Consider the following 5,000-nt stretch of genomic DNA (forward strand, 5'->3'; position numbering starts at 1 on the left):
AACACCTCGCATGCGACGGGAAGCGAAGTGGAAAGGAGACCGCCCGGCCTGAACACCGGACACCGCCGTGGCTCCCTGTTACGGGGAGCACGGAAGAGCCGGCCCGCCGGGGGCCCTCTCCGACGCGACCCGAAAGGCCTCATCGATCAGGAAGGGAAAGGGGAGAGGAGAGACGGAAAGGAAGCACGGGCCCCACGGCCACGGTCCTGGGACAGCGACGGCCGCGCGCGCTCGCCGCCGCCCCGGGCGGGGCGGGCGGCAGAACGCGGGGCTCTGCGTGCGAGCGAGAGGGCAGCGTCTGCGGAGAGCCGCAACGGCGGCCTGGTCACCGGCAGAGCCGGCCCGCCGTGAAGCGTCTCCGACGCGCCCTGGGTGCCACCTCGATCGGGAGAGGAAGCGCGGGCCCCACGGCCACGGTCCTGGGACAGCGACGGCCGCGCGCGCTCGCCGCCGCCCCGGGCGGGGCGGGCGGCGGAACGCGGGGCTCTGCGTGCGAGCGAGGGGGCAGCGTCTCCGGAGAGCCGCAACGGCGGCCTGGTCACCGGCAGAGCCGGCCCGCCGTGAAGCGTCTCCGACGCGCCCAGGAACACCTCTGCAGGCGCTGCCTGCGGGTCTGGGTCGACTGAAGGGGGGGAGCGGGAGGTGCCGCCGGCCACCCGCTCCGCGCATCGATTCCCTTGAGCGAGGTCAACGGGACCGAGGGAAAGCCGCGGCAGGCTCGACTCCCCCGGTCTTCCAGCGTTCGAGTGCCGGCCACCGGTACCGGTCTTTGCCCTGCGCCCCGGGGAACCGCTTACCCCGGGGGAGGAGAAGGCCGAAGAAGACTAAGAGGCACCGCGCCTCACCCGTGCCATCCCCGGGTAACGGGGGCCGGGAAAAGCCGCTCAAGGCTCGACGCCCGCGGCCACTTGCCTTCGGCTGCCGGCCGCAGGGACCGGCCGCCCTTTTCTTCCCGCTTGCGCGGGCTCCAGCTTAGGGCTGGAGAAGTTCGGAAGGGCGAGGCGCCGCCACCTCGCCCGTACGAGTGCAGACCTTCCCAGCGAGCCCTCCTGCTACCAGGACTCGCGCCAGCAAAAAAGAGGACGAGGCGCCGCCGCCCCGCCTGCACCATCACCGGGCCCTCGGGGGCCGGGGCAAGCCGCGGCCGACTCGAGACCCCCCGGCTGTCTGCATTCGGCTGCCGGTGTTTCTGCCCACTTCGCGGGCTCCAGCTTAAGGCCGGAGAAAAAGGACAAGGCGCCGCCACCTTGCCCGTCTCCATCACACGGCCCTCGGCAGCCGGCGGCAGCCCTGGTGGGCTGGGCACTCGCGGGCACCTCTGCCCCGGAACGGTGCCAGCACCCGCCTTTGCCATCATCGGGCCCCCCGGGGCCGAGGGAGGCTCGGCTCCCCCGGCCTTCCAGCGTTCGAGTGCCGGCGACCGCCACCGGCCGCCGGTCTTTGCCCTGCCCCGCGGGGAACCGCTTCTCCCGGGGGAAACGAGGACGAGGCGCCGCCGCCTCGCCTGCACGCCGCAGTCCCGTCACCGGGCCCGCCTGACACCACCAGCTGCCCGCGGAGGGCTCGCACCGGTGAAAACGGGACGCCGCCGCCCCGCCTGCGCCGTCAGTTGGGCCCTCGGGGGGCCGGGGGGGGGAAGCCGCGGCAGGCTCGGCACCCCCCGGCCGTCTGCGTTCGGCTGGCCGGGAGCCGGCCGCCGCTCTCTCCGCCCGCTTCGCGGGCTCCAGCTTAAGGCTGGCACAAAGGGACGAGGTGCCGCCAACCTCGGTCGTCCCACCAACCGGGCCCTCTGGAGCCGGGAGTAAGCCGCGGCAGGCTCGACGCCCCCCGGCCGTCTGCCTCCGGCAGTGACCTTCACCATCACTGGGCCCCGGCTGGGTGCGTTCGAGTCTTTGCCCTGCCCTGCGGGATCCGGCCTTATGCCTCGTGCCGGTCGGCAACGGCCGCCGGAGCCGGCCGCCGGCTCCGGCTCTCCGCAGCTCCCGACCCCTCGGACACGCTGGGCTGGCTTGTCGGGCAAGCGCTGGGAGATGGCCGGACCGAAGAGACTGGAAGCTGGGCCGGACCACCGAGGGAACCGCCACGACGGCCGCCGAGCACCCCACTTTGCTGGCAGAACCGCGGGCCTTGCAGCCGCTGACGAGCGCTGCTCTGGAGACGAGTCACGGCTCGCTCCTATAGTACGGACCGGCACGTCCCCGCCGCCGGCAAGCTCCAAGAGCGGCGCCTCTGCGCACCGGGGAGGCGCGCCAACCACGCCGACTTTTACGATGACGTAACTGGAGGCAGCGAAAAACAGCGACCCCTTCGGCAGCTCCGACGAAGCAGCGGGGACAACACGTCTACCCCTCGGCCCCGGCAAGGCGACCAAGTCCCGCCGGAGCCGGGTAGACTTGGCCGCCCTTATCGCCGGACGCTACGCAACCAACAACCCGCGGTCGCCGGGTACCGCAGGCGGCCCCACGGGCTCCGAAAAGGGGTAGACCTGACGGCCGCCGCCGAGCCCGGAGCCGGGTAGACATGACGGCCGCCGCCGGGCCCGGAGCCGGGTAGACCTGACGGCCGCCGCCGGGCCCGGAGCCGGGTAGACCTGACGGCCGCCGGCGGCCCCGGAGCCGGGTAGACCTGACGGCCGCCGCCGGCCCCGGAGCCGGGTAGACCTGACGGCCGCCGCCTGGCCCGGAGCCGGGTAGACCTGACGGCCGCCGGCGGCCCCGGAGCCGGGTAGACCTGACGGCCGCCGGCGGCCCCGGAGCCGGGTAGACCTGACGGCCGCCGGCGGCCCCGGAGCCGGGTAGACCTGACGGCCGCCGCCGGCCCCGGAGCCGGGTAGACCTGACGGCCGCCGGCGGCCCCGGAGCCGGGTAGACCTGACGGCCGCCGGCGGCCCCGGAGCCGGGTAGACCTGACGGCCGCCGGCGGCCCCGGAGCCGGGTAGACCTGACGGCCGCCGCCGGCCCCGGAGCCGGGTAGACCTGACGGCCGCCGGCGGCCCCGGAGCCGGGTAGACCTGACGGCCGCCGGCGGCCCCGGAGCCGGGTAGACCTGACGGCCGCCGGCGGCCCCGGAGCCGGGTAGACCTGACGGCCGCCGCCGGCCCCGGAGCCGGGTAGACCTGACGGCCGCCGCCGGCCCCGGAGCCGGGTAGACCTGACGGCCGCCGGCGGCCCCGGAGCCGGGTAGACCTGACGGCCGCCGGCGGCCCCGGAGCCGGGTAGACCTGACGGCCGCCGGCGGCCCCGGAGCCGGGTAGACCTGACGGCCGCCGGCGGCCCCGGAGCCGGGTAGACCTGACGGCCGCCGCCGGCCCCGGAGCCGGGTAGACCTGACGGCCGCCGCCGGCCCCGGAGCCGGGTAGACCTGACGGCCGCCGGCGGCCCCGGAGCCGGGTAGACCTGACGGCCGCCGCCTGGCCCGGAGCCGGGTAGACCTGACGGCCGCCGCCTGGCCCGGAGCCGGGTAGACCTGACGGCCGCCGGCGGCCCCGGAGCCGGGTAGACCTGACGGCCGCCGGCGGCCCCGGAGCCGGGTAGACCTGACGGCCGCCGGCGGCCCCGGAGCCGGGTAGACCTGACGGCCGCCGCCGGCCCCGGAGCCGGGTAGACCTGACGGCCGCCGCCGGCCCCGGAGCCGGGTAGACCTGACGGCCGCCGCCGGCCCCGGAGCCGGGTAGACCTGACGGCCGCCGCCGGCCCCGGAGCCGGGTAGACCTGACGGCCGCCGCCGGCCCCGGAGCCGGGTAGACCTGACGGCCGCCGGCGGCCCCGGAGCCGGGTAGACCTGACGGCCGCCGCCGGCCCCGGAGCCGGGTAGACCTGACGGCCGCCGCCGGCCCCGGAGCCGGGTAGACCTGACGGCCCCTCCGTGCTCCGGGTCCGGCTGGACCGGGCTGCCGCCGTCTCCCGTCCGGGGGGTGTGTGGGGAGGTGGGGAACCGGGGGGGTGATTCGAGATTTAAGCGGGTCTGATACAAGGGCCACCCTGTCCCCGTCTTCCTGCCCGCGGTGGGCGATGGGGAGTGGGGGCATGCGTGCGTGTGCGTGCGTGTGGGCGTAATTCCCCCACCCCCCGCCCGTTTCTGGGATTTAAAGGGCTTTTAATGCAGGAGAGCGAGCACTGCGTCACACAAGAGTTATTGTCCGTATCGGTTTCCGTAGGGAAAAAGAAATCAATCAAATTCTGGTAAAATTAATTTTCTTTTAGCACGGCTAGGTGGACGATACCCCCGGAAAAATAAAACGGGGCCGATTGGAGAATCTCGATAACGCTCGACCTGCTTTGTTAAGACGCGTGTACAAATACTCCTCAATCCCCTGCGCACCAAGAACTGACCCCGGGTAAATTAAGGTCAAGGTCAAGTGACTAGCGATTCGGTGACCGACGTTTCTATCCCTCGCTTAGGACCGAGGTATTCGACGACGATGAATGAATTCCTTCGTGCGGAAATGAAGGAAATGAATCGACGTTAAAAATTAAGGAAGACTTAATTTATCGAACCAATGAAATAAACCATTGGGTTCATTGAAGAGATCCCAAAACATAAACATGGCTATGGACACATCAATAACGAAGGATCGGATTTCTTTACCAAATCTGCATTCCTCTCTTTCGGGCACGCCAAGAGGTGACGGACGGGAAAGGGAGAGAGAGGGAAGGTGGGGCCGATGAGTACCTGTTAGTAATTACTGTTAATTCTTTAATAAAGACGGCTGTAATAGATAAATTTGGCAAGAGTACGTGCAAGAGTTAGTTGTAAATTAAATGAAAATGTGAAGGGTCGCTTATCACCTTTTGAATTAACAATTTGCGCCCGAGGTACCAATCGATGATTACATACATACGTACGTACGTACGTACCTACATACATACATAAATAAAAGTTAAAAAAAAAAAAAAGAATAAACGCGGGGGGACGGGGGACGGCACCCCAACACCGGGCGGGGGAGGCCAGGTCTACCCCCGGGCGCCGGAGACTGCCGCCGCCTGCGGCGTGGGAGGCCA

The sequence above is a fragment of the Calonectris borealis genome, unplaced genomic scaffold (assembly GCF_964195595.1).
Source record: "Calonectris borealis unplaced genomic scaffold, bCalBor7.hap1.2 HAP1_SCAFFOLD_234, whole genome shotgun sequence".
NCBI classification, from domain to species: domain Eukaryota; kingdom Metazoa; phylum Chordata; class Aves; order Procellariiformes; family Procellariidae; genus Calonectris; species Calonectris borealis.